The 10,789-nt window shown below is 44.2% G+C and overlaps 1 pseudogene; it reads left to right on the top strand.

Annotated features, from left to right (window-relative positions):
* Positions 1-3,566: 3,566 nt before the first annotated feature.
* Positions 3,567-8,265, top strand: LOC132400052 (ubiquitin carboxyl-terminal hydrolase 35-like; annotated as a pseudogene).
* Positions 8,266-10,789: the final 2,524 nt, after the last annotated feature.

Here is a 10,789-nt window from a genome sequence, read left to right as displayed (position 1 = left end):
AAGAAGAGCTTATGAAAGCTTCAAAAAAACTAAGTAACAATAGAGATCTAGAAAATTATAAGGCTAGCAGGAAGGTGCTTAAGAATGAAATTAGGAGAGCCAGAAGGGGCCATGAGAAGGCCTTGGTGGGCAGGATTAAAGAAAACCCTAAGGCATTCTACAAGTATGTGAACAGCAAGAGGATACGATGTGACAGAATAAGACCAATCAAGTGTGACAATGAAAAAGTGTGTATGGAACCGGAGGAAATAGCAGAGATACTTAATGAATACTTGGCTTCTGTATTCACTGCGGAAAAGGATTTTGGCAATTGTAGGGATGACTTACAGCAGATTGAAAAGCTTGAACATGTAGATATTAAGGAAGAGGATGTGCTGGAGCTTTTGGAAAGATCAGGTTGGATAAGTCACCTGGACCAGACAAGCTGTACCAGGCTACTGTGGGAGGCGAGGGAGGAAATTACTGAGCAGCTGGCAATGATCTTCGCATCATCAATGGGGATGGGAGAGGTTCCAGACGATTGGGGATTGCGGATGTTGTTCCTTTATTCAAGAAAGGAAATAGAGATAGCTCAGGAAATTATAGTCCAGTGAGTCTTACTTTAGTGGTTGGTAAGTTGATGGAGAATAACCCAAGAGGCAGGATTTATGAACATTTGGAGAGGCATAATATGATTTGGAATAGTCAGCATGGCTTTGTCAAGGGCAGGTCGTGCCTTATGAACCTGATTGAATTTTTTGAGGATATGACTAAACACATTGATGAACGTTGATCAGTAGATGTAGTGTATATGGATTTCAGCAAGGCATTTGATAAGGTACCCCATGCAAGGCTTATTGAGACAGTAAGGAGGTATGGGATCCAAGGGGACATTGCTTTGTGCATCCAGAACTGGCTTGCAAACAGAAGGCAAAGAGTGATCTAGATGGGTCATAGTCTGCATGGAGGTTGGTCACCACTGGTGTGCCTCAGGGATCTGTTCTGGGACCCTTACTCTTTGTGATTTTTATAAATGACCTGGATGAAGCAGTGGAAGGATGGATTAGTAAATTTACTGATGCCACAAAGTTTGGGGATGTTGTGGATAGTGGGGAGGGCTGTCAGAGGTTACAGCGGGACATTGATAGGATGCAAAACTGGGCTGAGAAGTGGCAGATGGAGTTCAACCCAGATATGTGTGAAGTGGTTCATTTTGATAGGTCAAATATGATGGCAGAATATTGTATTAATGATAAGACTCTTGACAGTGTGAAGGATCAGAGGGATCTTGGGGTCCAAGTCCATAGGACACTCAAAGCTGCTACGCAGGCTGACTCTGTGGTTAAGAAGGCCAGTCACTTCATCAATCATGGGATTGAGTTTAAGAGCCAAGAGGTAATGCTGCAGCTATATGGGACCCTGGTCAGACCCCACATTGGAGTACTGCAATGTCCCCTTGGATCCCATGCCTCCTTACTTTCTCAATAAGCCTTGCATGGGGTGCCTTATCAAATGCCTTGCTGAAATCCATATACACTACATCTACCTCTTCCTTCATCAATGTGTTTAGTCACATCCTCAAAAAATTTAATCAGGCTCGTAAGGCACGACCTGCCTTTGACAAAGCCATGCTGACCAGCACGAGAGGGCATAGTTTTAAGGTGTTTGGGAGTAGGTACAGAGGAGATGTCAGGGGTAAGTTTTTTACACAGAAAGTGATGAGTGCGTGGAATGAGCTGCCAGCGATGGTGGTGGAGGCGGATACGATAGGGTCTTTTAAGAGCCTCTTCGGCAAGTCCATGGAGCTCACAAAAATGGAAGGTTATGGGTTACCCTAGGTAATTTCTAAGTTAAGGACATGTTCGGCACAGCATTGTGGGCCGAAGGGCCTGTATTGTGCTGTAGGTTTTCTATGTTTCTGTGTTTTTAAATCTGCCTCCATCTATCATCTGTCTGATGATCTCCCAACACAATCCACATGCTCGCCAGTTCCCTACCTTACTCAATCTCTCCTGTGTCCTTCATTCTCTCCTTCCTTCAGTCTACTGTTCACCTTGGTACTGTCCACCTTGGGCCCCTGCCTCACCATTACAGAATAAAAGAGGAGGCAGATGGAGGGAGATGAGGAGAGTGGAGGGTAGAGATAGAGACAGTTTGATAATCAGGAACACAAGGATCATCTGCACTGGAGTGTGATGAGTCTGATGCGGAAGAAAGGTCATCCGGGAAACGAGAGGGAGAGGTGAAAGGCAGGTGGAACCAGGACCAGATGGAGGGAGAGCCAATGGGTAAATAATGTGGGTGGAACTAGGAGGTGGACAAAAATCTTGATACAGGATTTTGACTTGAAACATTGATAACTTCTTCTCCCCCACAGATGCTGCTCGACCCACTGAGTTTCTGTAGAAGATCGTTGCTTCTATTCTATGCCTTGACCTATGAAGGCAAGCACGTCATATATCTTCCTCAACTGAGCTACCACTTCCATGGAAGTTTAGCAGGTGGAGAACTTCCCTTCGGCTCCAGGTGGATTCACACAATCAGCACATGATTAAGAAGGGTAGGTACAAAACTGGCTGGCATTCACAGTCAGCACGGATGCCCTCATCAGTATGACTGGCCTCATTCTGTGTGTGTGTTTTGTAGATGCATTTTTGAGTCCCAACCCCAGGAGTTTCAGGTCTGATGGTGAGACCGCTGTCCATTGAGGCTCATTCCACCTTAAAGGGAAGCTTATCCTTCATCGGGCTCAACCTGGAGGGGGCTTCCTCTGTTACAACCATTTGCAGAAGGGAGGGGGTATATCAATGGAACATCATCCAGAGAGGAAGGATATTTCCAGTCAGCACTAATCTCTCACTTACATAGTTCAGGACCCGGACAATGCGTAACACAAGCTCAGCAGAAAAATACTTTTGTCAGCCATCAGACAGAGGATCTGTTACAAATTCAATTAATTCTTTGCCCAAATGCAGAAGCTAGAGATCTTGCCAACACAAGCCAACCCTCATTAATCCATCTAATTATTTTGTGACACACAATTAAAAGGTAAATTGCTGTATTGCAGTAAAATTCTTCAGCGCCATTAAATCTGAAAATTAAATTTAATTTAAATCCTTTAATATCATATGTGCCTCACCATTTTTTTAAGAAGAAGTAATTGAACAGGGGAAGGACTGAAACCTTTCATCGACTCAAATATCTTTCACTGTTCATCCAAATCCTCTTTGATCTGTCGTTCCACTCTTCCACAATACCTTTCCTTAGAAAACATCCATTGACCACAGTTTCAACATCAGCAGTGTTTGTGGGGAGATTTTTGATTCCTATTACTAATCCGTGAAAGTCTTTTTTTTTAATTTCATTCTTGAATGACCTTGCTGCATTTTCCATTTTGTGAGCTGTTGTCCAGAACCTCATTCTTGTTTTTAACACTATCATTAGATTATTGCCTGACTTTCCAAGTTCAGGGAAATACAAGCCTAGTCCTGTTGTTTAGTATGTAGATTTTAAGCAGCACTTGCAGTGGAGTTGAAGCGATGACGTACAGCACTTAACCACTTGAGAAACAGTGTACCTTTCCCAGTATGCACGGCCCAGAACAAGATGCAGGTAAATTGGTGCTTTTTTTTATTATTGTATATTGAAGAACTTTGTTTCGCATGCTATCCTACAGAACTTTTAATTACAGCTGTCCATCACAGAAGCACAAGAGAAACACGGAATTAGAATGCAGGATCAATTTTGGTCGTATGTTAATTTAAACTTAAATTAGAAGTTTTTTTTCTGTTTCTCAGTTTTATCTGTTTTCCTGTCATGGGATGGCTGTGTAAATATGCTGTACTGTATCTGCTCTATGATATGCTGTGCTGCTTTGTAAAATAAGAATAAATAATAATAAAAATTTGAATTACAAAAAAACAGAATGCAGGATTAGTCGGGACTGTGAGGAGACTTGGGTATGCCACCAAGGACTCCTACAAATTTCCATGGATGTATGGTGGAGAGCCTAGAATGGAGCCTCCAGTCCACAAGATCACAAGATGCTTCAGAGGGTTCTAGACTCAGCCCCCTCTACCACTGGCACAACCCTCCACACCACTGAGGGCAAGTCCAAGAGGTGGTGCATCACAACGGCGCCATCCATCATTGAGAACCCACTCCATCCAGGACTTGCTTTCCTCTGATTATTACTATCAGAGAGGAAGTACAGGAATGGCTTCTTCCCCTCCGCCATCAGACTTCTGAATAGTCCATGAACTCAGGAACACAATTCATTATTTCTTTTTCTGCACTATTCATTTATTTTAGTCATTAATATATTTTTATGTTTTTACATCATACTACTGCTATAAAACAACACATCAGGATAATAGATTAGAGAATATCATGAACCGTTCAGACCTGCGAGATGCGCTGGGTAGCGACAGGTCTCGACACACCTGAACATTATTTATTTGAGTTTATTAGGATCATTTAATGACTCCTTTTATCATTCAGCTGTCACTGTGTTATTTGTGATGCTCATTATGTGAATACAATTTCCTTATGCTTCTCAATCTTAAGTGATTAGTTTTTGATTTTGACCTGCACACATTCCCTGCATTTCCTGTTCTGTTTAAGGATATTCTGGACCAGCGATCACTGCTGAGTCCTGGATTCGAGTTCTGAGTGCTCAAGTACAGAGTAAGCGAGCTCTTAGTTTGATTATTCCTTGTATCATTCTTTGAATAAATCTTCATTGTTAATTTCTACCATCGAGTCCTGAGTTTACTCCACACCCGTGTCCTCTCGCCTGGAGATTGCTACAGCAGGACTCGGCCAGTTTGGACCCAGCGGAGGTGGATCAACTTCACACTGCATTGGTTTGCCAAGGTCAGGCAATTGGACAGCATGAGCAGCTTCTCCAGGAGATACCTGCATCATCGCAGAAGGACACGGGTTTCGAGCACTTGCCTGTGTGTCTTGCTACCTGTTGCAAGAATGACCAGCTGGTCAATGGGGAGCTTGAGTCGTCTTAAATCAGTGCTCCCACAATGTGTGTGTACAACCCACAATGTTCCTCCTGGACAGGAGTAAGGTGGCCCATATAATTCCCTCCCCTTGGGCAGGGCCCTTTCGTGGGCAACAACTTTATTGGAGAAGGATGCTCCAGATATAAATCTATCTCTAAGAATGATGAGGATATTTCATCCCACCGGGGGACTCCTCCGGCTACATCAGGGAGCATGATCCGTGGCCAGCTACTGCATTGATTTCCATATTGTAGTGGTAGAGAATAGGTGGGACAATGAGGCTTTGGTTGCTCTGTTCAGACGGGGTTTAAATGACCTGTTTAAGAACGCTCTTGTGGCCAGGGACCAGGTGGAGAATCTGGAAGAACTTATGGACATTCCTAAGAATCAACAACTGTAGTTTTGAAAGAAGCAGGGACAGACGTGGTGAGTTCACACGGAGGGCCAGTTCTCAGGACTACTCAATGCCTGCCCAAGTTGTTCAGTCTGATTACCAACACAGATCCCCACAGTCATCTCCAGCAGAACTCAGGTCTCCCCAGTGAAGATATGAAGCAGAGGTGTTGCTTATACTGAGGTAAGCCTCCAAGTCAGCTGTTCCAAGTTTTCGGGAAAACTTCCAGAACTGTCCAGGGGGAGAACTGTAATGGTCTCAAGTCCCTCTCCTGTACTTCCAGCCCTATTATCTTGGGGGAGACATCAACATCTGTGAGAGCTTTGGTGGACTCTGGCTCAGCGGGAAATTTTTTGGATATTGGACTGCCAGAAAGATACCAAATTCCTAAAGTATGCCTTGACCAGCCTATCAGTGCTGGGCTCTCAACTCAAGTCGTCAGTTGAGTTGTTTCCTGACTGCTCAAGACCGGACTTGAACTCAATGGAGCTGTCTAGAGTGCATTCAAAGTATTCAGGTTTGTTGGAGGAAGAGTCATTACCCAGTGTAGGGACTACAATTGCATCATCAGTTTACGAACTGGTACATGTCCTCCCCAGGGAAGGCTTTATACCTTGTCCACTCCCGATAGGCAAGCTATGGAGGAATATTCTGCCTGCTTTGGCAGGGATCTTTTAGTTTACTTTCTTATAGCTGGGGGTGGTAATGGGGACAAGCTCCTGCTACCTATTAAATGATTCCAATGGCATGTACCTCAAATAGCCTCTGACAACCAAGTCCAGCTCCTGGCCTTCACATGTGGCTTTGTTAGGAAGCCCGGCAGAACCATTTGTACTGACAGGAGAAGGGGCAAAGACGAGCTCCTGGCACTTTAAAACCAGTCGCTTCAGACAGATGGAGTTCATTAGCTGTGGTTGGCAGCTCATCCAGGAGAAGGAAAACTCTGATCTCAAACCTCTGCTGCCTTGCAGCTGTACCCACTCACGGGAAAGGCTTTGGGAGTAAACTCCGAGGGAAAAATCTGGAGCTGGAGTCCCTAAGGCAGTCCTACATCGAGTTCAATGCTGACTGACAACTCCTGCGACATTCTGGTACCAAACTGCATCGGTCTCTGCCATTCCTTTGGGTTCATCAGATGAGTGGTGAGAGGGAGCATGCTACAAGGGCAACAATTTGTTCTCCATACTGCCCAGGCTTCAGTACCTAGACAGCTAGGACGCAACATCCATGGTCAACTCTGACTGATGGGGGCCCTCACCTCTCTGTCTTTGCCCTCTAAGTCTGTCAGGTAACTGTTTGATCTCAACTTGTAACTTTCCATGGACAGCATCTAAAAAGTGAATATTTGTTGCATAGAAACCTTCAACTTCAGTCAAGCATGTCCATACAAGACGTAATTTAGATCCTCTCAATGGTAAGCAGTGAATAGACATGTTTGAGTTCTTTGCATAGAATGACACACAATTCCAAAAGGATGTGGATGTATTTGATAGGCCATCAAAAGCACTAACCACTGTAGTCCAATAGACAATAGACAATAGGTGCAGAAGTAGACCATTTGGCCCTTCGAGCCTGCACCACCATTCTGAGATCATGGCTGACCATCTACTATCAATACCCGGTTCCTGCCTTGTCCCCATATCCCTTGATTCCCCTATCCATAAGATACCTATCTAGCTCCTTCTTGAAAGCATCCAGAGAATTGGCCTCCGCTACCTTCTGAGGCAGTGCATTCCAGACCCCCACAACTCTCTGGGAGAAGAGTCCAGTATGTATGTGCACTCAGAAATCATGGATAGGGTTTTCAAAACCTGTTGAATGATGATTACATGATGGATATAGGGATGATGACTGCTTAGACCAATATGATTGATCATGGCCATTAGCCAATAACATAGACAAGTGGATTATTGGCTTACTGAAAGGTTAGACTGCTTTTTGATCAAAGTCACACTTTCAAAAATGGAACAGATGTTCTCAAGGCTCTTTTCCCAGTTGTAAGAGCAGTAGCACCTGCTGTGTTGAAATACATGCTTTTAAGTTTCCAACATTCATCGGAAGCGTTCCATGTCCTTGTTCCTCACATTCCAAAATTAATGACATCACTCTCTGAAGAAGAGTCCAACTCTGCTACAAGCTGTCGGCAACTGTTTTAACCGGTACACTGCATGATGTTCTGATTGTCGGGGTTCCTGACCGATATGAGCCTGTCACACGAGCATCGAAGGATTTTCCAATTCCAAATGAGGGAAAACTGTAGCAGCTGCTCCATCAGAACATCTGCATGTCACAAGTAAGTACATTGGCTCCTTTGTACTCAAGACTTGCTGCAAAGTCGGAGACAGGAAAGACAGAACTGGTAGATCATGGCAAAACCTGCTACAGCAAGAGTGCCATTCAAGTCCTTTTCATGGCTTCTGACTTCAGGCATGCTGTTATGCTACTCAAGGCAAGTGATTCACAGTCATTAGTGTTGAAACTGCAATGGTTATTTGCTTTCCTGGAACATAGCCAGAGATCTGCCATCTCTCCCAGTAGCTTCTTGAAAGCTTCATCTCCTCCATAGTTTAATCAAGGGGAGCAACAGGACCATTAAGATATCTAATGGACAGGCTACATGAAGAAGAGAATACTAGTAAAGGAATTTCTCGTGAACAGAGACACTCAGGCAGTGAACCTTCTGTACAAGGTCAAGATCCTGAGAAAGCATTAATAGAAAGAATATTTGGTGGGAAGATGGGGACTAGGATTCTTTGTCTTTGTAGTCGCAATGTTTCCTTCCGAAAGGAAGCTTTTACAGACCTGTCCCTGGCATTTCCACCACCTACAAGGTTCTGCAAAGGTGTGATCATTCAAGTGACCCTAACACTTCAGTGAAGATTACCAGTGCAATTAATTTAGCATCACAAGCTGAGCAACAGCATGTGATTGCCAAGTCCCCAAATAAACCGACACAAAAACAAAATTCAGTGAGAGAGATACCGTTTGAAACAATCAGTTCCCATGGAAAAGCAAAAGGGGAGACTGCAGCTTCTAGAATTAGTTCCTTGATTTTGTAGTAGCCTCTGGGGAGGAAACATGTAACTCAACATATTGATGATCAGTTCCTGACCTCATTCACTGCTTTCTTTCAGCAGAAATGTTATCAGGTGATAACAGATATTATTGCAATAGATGTACCTCATTACAGGAAGCAGAAAAGTGGTAAAATTAACAGGAAATCTGTATGATTTTATCTTGACTTTATTACGATTCTCTTTTGATTTTGCAACTATGAAATGCAGAAATATTCTGGATAATCTGTCTGTCCCTTTAGTTGTTAAAACTATCCATTAGGATTAATTCAAAGGATGAACAGAAAATGTGTGGCAAAGATCAACGATGGAGACTGGGAGAATGGAAACCTTTTGTGGAGGAAGGATGTCTCAGGTGGCCTCAACTAATCATGGACTTTCAGAACAGATCACCCTGGGCCGTCAGGTGCCAGGTGGGGTGGGGGGGGGGGGTGGAGAGAATGTCCTATCATGAACCCTTTGGAGACCAGCGAGGGGCATTGGGACCTGACACATCTGAATGTCATTTTTTGGGAGTGTATTAGTGTTTTTTAAAGACTACTTTTATCCTTAAGCTATCACTGTGTTTTTCGTGATGCTCGTTATGGTTGTCTTATGCTTCTCATTATTAAATGATTAGATTTGATTTCAAGCTGCATGGGTTTCCTGTGTTTTATGTTGTATTTAAGGTTACTCTGGACCAGCAATCATCACTGAGTCCTGGATTCAAGTTCTCAGTGAACTACTGTTCTTTATGCTCAAGTCCTGACTAAGTGAGCTCTTAATTGACTATTCCTTGTATTATTCTCAGAATAAATCTTCATCGCTAATTTCTACTATCAAGTCCTGAGTTTCTCCACACCCGGGTCTGCTGGTCTGAAGATTGTTACAATGAAAGTGCAGTGCAGGTAGACAACAAGGTCAAGGCCACAAAGAGGTAGATTGTGAGGTCAAGTGTCCATTTTATCATGCCAGAGGACCATTCAGTTGTCTTATAAAGTGGGGTGCAAGTTATTCTTGAGCTAGGCAGTACATGCCTTCAGGCTCGTATCTTCTGCCTGATGGAAGGGGGGATGAGGAGAGAACATCTGGAGTAAGAGGGGCCTTTGATTATGTTGGCTGCTTAACCGAGGCAGCAAGACGTGGTGTCAACGTTCATGTATGGGAGGCTGGTTTCTGTAAAGTATTTAGTTGTGCCCACATGTCCCTGAAGTTTCTTGTGCTCACAGGTAGAGTCCTCACCAAACCAAACCACAAGGATGCTTTCTATGGTGCCTCAATAAAAAGTAGTGACGGGGAGTTCCTGATAAGCCTGGGTCAGCACTCCTATGATAAAGATAACAGCTAGCATAGCCTGTCAGGAACCAACTACTCCTAATGTGCATTCCCAGGGACTGAATAAAACGGTAACCCATTAGAATATCTTTATGGGAGGAGCACCTGTTCCTTTCTCTGTCCATGTCCCTCTCTCCCCGTACTCCCCTCCCTTTCTCCCCCCTCCTCATTCTCCCCTCCTCCCCCTCTCCCTCACCCTCTCTCTCCTCTTCCCTTTCCCCTACCCCTCCCAATACCTCCTCCTGCACCCATTCCCTCTCTCCCCTCACCCCTCTCCCTCCCCCACCCTCTCTTCTCACCCTCTCCCACACTCCACCCTCTCTCTTTACCCCTGATATTTATTTGTGTGTTCTTCCATGCTCTACAGTTCACTTCAACTACAAAATTAATCATAGAATATGGTTGACAGAAATGAAATTGAATCTCTGCTCTGTGTGATGCAGTTGTGTTGTCAGTCCATATGTAACACTTGCACATTTAATGTCACACTGACAAAGTAAGTGTTGAAGAGTCTGTTGATGCATTGACCAATAAGGCAGGCCTTCACAGGAAGATGAATGTCTGTTCGATTGTTAATTAAAAGACCAATCCTAACTTGGGCCATGGTGAGGCACCTGTCACTGGGGTATCACCAACAGACCAGATATCTCCTTCATTCTTGCAGTGTTGCCCACTTCTGTGTCCAACCCACTAGTCCTGGTGTGGTCATTCCGATTAAACTTATTGACCCAAAACAAGTATACCTGTCCGGTCTGCGGCCCATTAAGACCATGCCAACCACGGTGCCCAGCCAGCTGGTACCCCAGCCATTGGAAAGACCATGCCAACCACAGTGCCCAGCCATTGGCAAGACTATGCCAACCATGGTGCCCAGCCAGCAAATCGCAATTTCCTGTATTCCGCCCATATCCCTCTTAAGCCCCACCCACCACATACCTATCCAAATTTGTCTTAAGTGAAACTCTTGTTCCTGTTTGAACCAAATCCTCTGGCAGCTCGTTCCACATATTCAC

The sequence above is a fragment of the Hypanus sabinus genome, chromosome 9, assembly GCF_030144855.1.
Source record: "Hypanus sabinus isolate sHypSab1 chromosome 9, sHypSab1.hap1, whole genome shotgun sequence".
NCBI classification, from domain to species: domain Eukaryota; kingdom Metazoa; phylum Chordata; class Chondrichthyes; order Myliobatiformes; family Dasyatidae; genus Hypanus; species Hypanus sabinus.
This window is presented reverse-complemented; position numbering and strand designations above follow the sequence as displayed.